The sequence below is a fragment of the Danio rerio genome, chromosome 4, assembly GCF_052040795.2.
Source record: "Danio rerio strain M-AB ecotype USA chromosome 4, GRCz13ab, whole genome shotgun sequence".
In the NCBI taxonomy this organism is placed as follows: domain Eukaryota; kingdom Metazoa; phylum Chordata; class Actinopteri; order Cypriniformes; family Danionidae; genus Danio; species Danio rerio.
Genome location: NC_141024.2, coordinates 30976628 through 30984887, shown reverse-complemented (window position 1 = coordinate 30984887; position 8260 = coordinate 30976628).

Sequence of the window (8260 nt, the reverse complement as noted above, 5' to 3'; positions counted from 1 at the left end):
GCTGGGGTCAGAGGCCCCTAAGTGGAAGGCCAGGGGCCACCCTGGGGCCTATACTGCAAGTCCAGGGACAGAGGTGGAGCACTGGGTAGCTTGCTGGGGAGAGAGGCCCCTAGGTGGAGTGCAAGGGGGCACCCTAGGGCCTACACTGCAAGTTCAAGGAGAGAGGTGGACCCCTGGGTAACTTGCTGGGGTTAGAGACCTCTAGGTGGAGGGCAAAGGGGGACCCTGGGGCCTATACTGCAAGTCCAAGGAGAGAGGTGGAACAATGGGTAGCTTGCTGGTGTTAGAGGCCCCTAAGTGGAGGGCAAAGGGGCACCCTGGGGCCTATACTGCAAGACCAGGGGGAGAGGTGGACCCCTTGGTAGCTTGCTGGGGTCAGAGGCCCCTGGGTGGAGGGCAAGGGGGCACTCTGGGGCCTATACTGCAAGTCCAGGGAGAGAGGTGGACCCCTGAGTAGCTTGCTGGGGTCAGAGACCCCAATGTGGAGTGTAAGGGGGCACCCTGAGGCCTATACTACAAGTCCAGGGAGAGAGGTGGACCCCTGGGTAGCTTGCTGGGGACAGAGGCCCCTAAGTGGAGGGCAAGGAGGCACCCTGGGGCCTTTACTAGAAGTCCAGGGACAGAGGTTGACCCCTGGGCAGCTTGCTGGGGTCAGAGACCCCTACGTGAAGGGCAAGGGGGCACCTTTGGGCCTATACTTCAAGTCCAGGGAGGAAGGTGGATTCTGGGTAGCTTGCTGGGTTCAGAGGCCCCTAGGTGGATGGCAAAGGGGCACCTTGGGGCCTATACTGCAAGTCCAGGGAGAGAGGTGGACCCCTGGGTAGCCTGCTGGGGTCAGAGGCCCCTAAGTCGAGGGCAAGGAGACACCCTGGGGCCTATACTGCAAGTCCAGGGACAGAGGTGGACCCCTGGGTAGCTTGCTGGGGGCAGAGACCCCAATATGGAGTGCAAGGGGGCACTCTGGGGCCTATACTGCAAACCCAGGGAGAGAGGTGGACCCCTGGGTAGCTTGCTGGGGTCAGGAACCCCTATGTGGAGTGCAAGGGGCAACCCTGGGCTCTATACTGCAAGTCCAAGGAGAGAGGTGGACCCCTGGGTAGCTTGATGGGGTAAGAGACCTCTAGGTGGAGGGCAAAGGGGCACCCTGGGGCTTATACTGCAAGTCCAAGGAGAGAGGTGGAACAATGGGTAGCTTGCTGGTGTTGGAGGCCCCTAGGTGGAGGGCAAAAAGGCACCCTGGGGCCTATACTGCAAGACCAGGGAGAGAGGTGGACCCCTGGGTAGCTTGCTGGGGTTAGAGGCCCCTAGGTGGAGGGCAATGGGGGCACCCTGGGGCCTATACTTCAAGTCCAGAGAGAGAGGTGGACCCCTGTGTAGCTTGCTGGGGTCAGAGACCCCAATGTGGAGTTTAAGGGGGCACCCTGGGGCCTATACTGTAAGTCCAGGGAGAGAGGTGGACCCCTGGGTGGCTTGCTGGGGACAGAGGCCCCTAGGTGGAGGGCAAGGAGGCACCCTGGGGCCTTTACTGGAAGTCCAGGGACAAAGGTGGACCCCTGGGCAGCTTGCTGGGGTCAGAGGCCGCTAGGTGGAGGGCAAGGGGGCACCTTTGGGCCCACACTGCAAGTCCAGGGAGAGAGGTGGAACCCTGGGTAGCTTGCTGGGGTCAGAGGCCCCTATGAGGAGGGCAAGGGGGCACCCTGGGGCTTATACTGCAAGTCCAGAGAGAGAGGTGGACTCCTGGGTAGGTTGCTGGGTTCAGAGACCCCTATGTGGAGTGCAAGGGGACTCCCTGGGGCCTATACTGCAAGTCCAGGGAGAGAGGTGGACCCCTGGGTAGCTTGCTGAGGTCAGAGGCCCCTAGGTGGTGGGCAAGTGGGCACCCTGGGGCCTATACTGCAAGTCCAAGGACAGAGGTGGACCCCTGGGTAACTTGCTGGGGTCAGAGGCCCCTAGGTGGTGGGCAAGTGGGCACCCTGGGGCCTAAACTGCAAGTCCAGGGACAGAGGTGGACCCCTGGGTAACTTGCTGGGGTCAGAGGCCCCTAGGTGGAGGGCCAGGGGCCACCCTGGGGTATATACTGCAAGTCCAGGGACAGAGGTGGAGCACTGGGTAGCTTGCTGGGGAGAGAGGCCCCTAGGTGGAGGGCAAGGGGGCACCATGGGGCCTTTACTGCAAGAGCAGGGAGAGAGGTGGACCCCTGGGTAGCTTGCTGGGGTCAAGAACCCCTATGTGGAGTGCAAGGGGCCACTCTGGGGCCTATACTGCAAGTCTAAGGAGAGAGGCGGACTCCTGGGTAGCTTGATGGGGTCCGAGACCTCTAGGTGGAGGGCAAAGTAGCACCTTGGGGCCTATACTGCAAGTCCAAGGAGAGAGGTGGAACAATGGGTAGCTTGCTGGTGTTATAGGCCCCTAGGTGGAAAGCAAAGGGGCACCCTGGGACCTATACTGCAAGTCCAGGGAGAGAGGTTGACCCCTGGGTAGCTTGCTGTGGTCAGAGGAACCTAGGTGCAGGGCAAGGGGGCACCCTGGGGCCTATACTGCAAGTCCAGGGAGAGAGGTGGACCCCTAGGTAGCTTGCCGGGGTCACAGGCCCCTAGGTGGAGGGCAAGGGGGCACCCTGGGGCATATACTGCAAGTCCAGGGAGAGAGGTTGACCCCTGGGTAGCTTGCTGTGGTCAGAGGAACCTAGGTGCAGGGCAAGGGGGCACCCTGGGGCCTATACTGCAAGTCCAGGGAGAGAGGTGGACCCCTAGGTAGCTTGCCGGGGTCACAGGCCCCTAGGTGGAGGGCAAGGGGGCACCCTGGGGCATATACTGCAAGTCCAGGGAGAGAGGTGAACCCCTGGATAGCTTGCTGGGGTCAGAGACCCCAATGTGGAGTGCAAGGGGGCACCCTGGGGCCTATACTGCAAGTCCAGGGAGAGAGGTGGACCCCTGGGTAGCTTGCTGGGGACAGAGGCCCCTAGGTGGAGGGCAAGGAGGCACCCTGGGGCCTTTACTGGAAGTCCAGGGACAGAGCTGGACCCCTGGGCAGCTTGCTGGGGTCAGAGGCCCCTAAGTGGAGGGCAAGGGGGCACCCTTGGGCCCACACTGCAAGTCCAGGGAGAGAGGTGGACCCCTGGGTAGCTTGCTAGGGTCAGAGGCCCCTTTATGGAGGGTAAGGGGGCACCTAGGGGGCCTATACTGCAAGTCCAGGAAGAGAGTTGGACCTCTGGGTAGCTTGCTGGGGTCATAGACCCCTACATGAAGGGCAAGGGGGCACCCTTGGGCCTATACTGCAAGTCCAGGGAGAGAGGTGGACCCCTGGGTAGCTTGCTGGGGTCAGAGACCCCAATTTGGAGTGCAAGGGGGCACCCTGGGGCCTATACTGCAAGTCCAGGGAGAGAGGTCGACCCCTGGGTAGCTTGCTGGAGTCAGAGGCCCCTAAGTGGAGTGCAAGGAGGCACCCTGGGGCCTATACTGCAAGTCCAGGGACAGAGGTGGACCACTGGTTAGCTTGATGGGGTGAAAGGCCCCTAGGTGGAGGGCAAGGGGGCACCCTGGGGCCTATACTCTAAGTACTGGGAGAGAAGTGGACCCCTGGGTAGCTTGCCAGGGTCAGAGACCCCTAGGTGGAGGGCAAGGGGGCACCCTGGGGCCTATACTGTAAGTCCAGGGACAGAGGTGGCCCCCTGGGTAGCTTCCTGGGGTCAGAGGCCCCAATGTGGAGTGCAAGGGGGCGTCCTGGGGCCTATACTACAAGTCCAGGGAGAGAGGTGGACCCCTGGGTAGCTTGCTGGGAACAGAGGCCCCTACGTAGAGGGCACGGAGACACCTTGGATGCCATCTTTACTAGCACACTAAATACTGTGGCACCCATCAAATTAAAAAAGGCTAGAGAGATTAAAACTATACCATGGTATAATAGTCATACTCGTGCGCTCAAAACAGCAACCCGCGCCCTGGAACGTAAATGGAAAAAAACTAATTTAGAGGTCTTTAGAATTGCGTACAAAGACAGTATGTCCAGCTATAGGAGGGCTCTAAAATCTGCCAGGACCGAGCACCTGCGCAAACTGATAGAAAATAATCATAACAATCCTAGATTTTTATTTAACACCATCTCTAAATTAGCAAATAATCGGTCATCCTTGGAACAAACTACTCCACCGCAAATTAGTAGTGATGATTTCATGAATTTTTTCAGTAATAAAATAGAAGGCTTTAGACAGAAAATAGGAGATGCCAAACTTTCTGCACCGGCTTATACTCCAAATCCTGTAAATATTTCATTAAATCATAATAATAACCTACACTGCTTCAAAATCATAGAACATGAAGAGTTAGTAAAAATTATAAATAGCTCTAAACCAGCTACGTGTATGCTGGACTCAATTCCAACAAAATTACTGAAAGAGCTGCTACCTGCTATAGGAGAACCTCTTCTTAACATTATCAACTCTTCTTTATCTTCAGGCCATGTTCCAAACTCTTACAAGCTAGCTGTTATTAAGCCTATTATTAAGAAACCGCAACTAGACACCAACAACTTAGCTAACTATAGGCCTATTTCTAATCTTCCATTTATGTCTAAAATACTAGAAAAAGTTGTTTCCACTCAATTATGCTCTTATCTGCAGACGAACAATATTTTTGAAGTGTTTCAGTCAGGTTTCAGGGCTCACCACAGTACAGAAACCGCCTTAGTGAAAATAACCAACAATTTACTCTTAGCTGCTGACCGAGGGTGCGTCTCGCTATTAGTTTTACTCGATCTTAGTGCGGCATTTGATACCATTGACCACAATATCCTCATAAATCGCTTAAAGTCTACAGGTGTCCAGGGACAGGCTCTACAATGGTTTAAGTCATACTTAACTGACCGCTACCAGTTTGTGAATCTTAATGGACAGCCTTCACAAATCTGCCCAGTAAAGTATGGGGTGCCTCAAGGATCAGTTTTAGGCCCTTTACTGTTTACAATTTACATGCTACCTCTGGGAGACATTATTAGAAGACATGGGATCAGCTTTCACTGCTATGCAGATGATACTCAATTATATATTTCCACTAAACCTGACGAGACGTCTGAACTTTCTAAACTAACTGAGTGTATCAAAGACATCAAAGACTGGATGACCAACAATTTTCTTCTCTTAAACTCAGACAAAACAGAATTATTACTTATTGGGCCTAAATCTTGCACACAGCAGATCTCGCAACTCAATTTACAATTAGAGGGATACAAAGTTAGCTTTAGCTCTACTATAAAAGATTTGGGTGTCATATTAGACAGCAATCTAACTTTTAAAAACCATATATCCCATGTCACAAAAACTGCCTTCTTTCATCTGAGAAATATCGCTAAATTACGAAATATGCTATCCATCTCAGATGCAGAAAAGCTAGTCCATGCTTTTATGACTTCGAGACTGGATTACTGTAATGCTCTATTTGCTGGCTGCCCAGCATCCTCTATTAACAAACTTCAATTAGTACAAAATGCAGCAGCCAGAGTTCTGACCAGGTCTAGAAAATATGATCATATAACCCCAATTTTATCCTCCTTACACTGGCTGCCTGTTAAATTTCGTATTGAATTTAAAATATTACTTCTCACCTATAAAGCTCTAAATAATCTAGCTCCTGTTTATCTGACCAACCTTCTGTCTCGCTACGAACCAACTCGTTCCTTAAGATCTCAAAATTCAGGGCTTCTGGTAGTACCTAGAATAGCAAAATCAAGTAAAGGAGGTCGAGCCTTCTCTTTCATGGCTCCTACACTCTGGAATAGCCTTCCTGGTAATGTCCGAGGCTCAGACACACTCTCCCAGTTCAAAACTAGATTAAAGACCTATCTGTTTAGTAAAGCATACACTCAATGCATCACCTAGCGGGTTCCACACAGGCTTCTGCATCTTGCTTATATACACTATGAACAGCAGCTACGCTAATTATTCTCTTTATTCTCTATTTTCACCTGGGGATACTCATCCCGAGGTCCTCAGATTAGGCGGAGTCACTGATTGGATCCAAGACCAGCGACGTGATGATCCCAAGGATTCCATATCCGGGACCAGGCCATATCTTGAGCTGCTGCTGTGCTGATGGTCGTGGGGAGTGGAGAACATGAGTCTGATTCCAGCGACGCTCCAGGGACAGACGAGTCTTCATTGAGGCCATCTTCCAGCATAAACCACGGCGAATGAAGTTCTGCACAAGACTTTTGGCCAGCGGAGAAATTAAAATGGTCGTGCCCAACTGAGTCTGGTTCTCTCAAGGTTTTTTTTCTTCACTCCCATCAGGTGAAGTTTTTTTTCCCTCTCCGCTGTCGCCACTGCCTCGCATGGTTCAGGATTGGTAGAGCTGCGCATTGATTAATTTGCTCTTCAGTGTTTGAACTCTCAGTAATGATTAAATCACACTGAACTGAGCTAAACTGAACTGAACTGAACTTAAACACTAAAACCTGAACCACACTGTTCCAGTTACTATGACCATTTATGTGAAGCTGCTTTGACACAATCTACATTGTAAAAGCGCTATACAAATAAAGCTGAATTAAATTGAACTTTACTGGAAGTCCAGGGACAGAGGTGGACCCCTGGGCAGCTTGCTGGGGTCAGAGGCTCCTAGGTGGAGGGCAAGGGGGCACCCTGGGGCTTATACTGCAAGTCCAGGGAGAGAGTTGGACCCCTGGGTAACTTGCTGGGGTCAGAAGCCCCTTGGTTAAGGGCAAGGGGGCACCCTGGGGCCTAAACTGCAAGTCCAGGGACAGAGGTGGACCCCTGGGTAACTTGCTGGGGTCAGAAGCCCCTAGGTGGAGGGCAATGGGGCACCCTGGGGCCTAAACTGCAAGTCCAGGGACAGAGGTGGACACCTGGGTAACTTGCTGGGGTCAGAGGCCCCTAGGTGGAGGGCCAGGGGCCACCACGGGGCCTATACTGCAAGTCCAGGGACAGAGGTGGAGCATTGGGTAGCTTGCTGGGAAGAGAGGCCCCTAGGTGGAGGGTAAGGGGGCACCCTGCGGCCTTTACTGCAAGTCCAGGGAGAGAGGTGGACCCCTGGGTAGCTTGATGGGGTCAGAGACCTCTAGGTGGAGGTCAAAGGAGCACCCTGGGGCCTATACTCTAAGTCCAAGGAGAGAGGTGGAACAATGGGTAGCTTGCTGGTGTTAGAGGTCCCTTGGTGGAGGGCAAAGGGGCTCCTGGGGCCTATTCTGCAAGACCTGGGAGAGAGGTAGACCCCTGGGTAGCTTGCTGGGGTCAGAGGCCCCTAGGTGGAGGGCAAGGAGGCACCCTGGAGCCTATACTGCAAGTCCAGGGACAGAGGTGGACCACTGGTTAGCTTGCTGGGGTGAGAGGCCCCTAGGTGGAGGGCAAGGGGGCACGCTGGGGCCTATACTGCAAGTACTGGGAGAGAGGTGGACCCCTGGGTAGCTTGCCAGGGTCAGAGGCCCCTAAGTTGAGGGCAAGGGGGCACCCTGGGGCCTATATTGTAAGTCCAGGGACAGAGATGGACCCCTGGGTAGCTTGCTGGGGTCAGAGACCCCAATGTGGAGTGGAAGGGGGCACCCTGGGGCCTATACTACAAGTCCAGGGAGAGAGGTGGACCCCTGGGTAGCTTGCTGGGGACAGAGGCCCCTAGGTGGAGGGCAAGGAGACACCCTGGGGCCTTTACTGGAAGTCCAGGGACAGAGGTGGACCCCTGGGCAGCTTGCTAGGGTCAGAGGCCCCTAGGTAGAGGGCAAGGGGGCACCATTGGCCCACACTGCAAGTCCAGGGAGAGAGGTGGACCCCTGGGTAGCTTGCTGGGGTCAGAGGCCCCTAGGTGGAGGGCAAAGGGGCACCCTGGGGACTATACTGCAAGTCCAAGGAGAGAGGTGGACCCCTGGGTAGCTTGATGGGGTCAGAGACCTCTAGGTGGAGGGCAAAGGGGCACCCTGGGGCCTTTACTGCAAGTCTAAGGAGAGAGGTGGAACAATGGTTAGCTTGCTGGTGTCAGAGGCCCCTAGGTGGATGGCAAAGGGGCACCCTGGGGCCTATACTGCAAGACCAGGGAGAGAGGTGGACCCCTGGGTAGCTTGCTGGGGTCAGAGGCCCCTAGGTGGAGGGCAAAGGGGCACCCTGGGGCCTATACTGCAAGTCCAGGGAGAGAGGTGGACCCCTGGGTAGCTTGCTGGGGTCAGAGACCCCAATGTGGAGTGTAAGGGGTCACCCTGGGGCCTATACTGCAAGTCCAGGGAGAGAGGTGGACCCCTGGGTAGCTTGCTGGGGACAGAG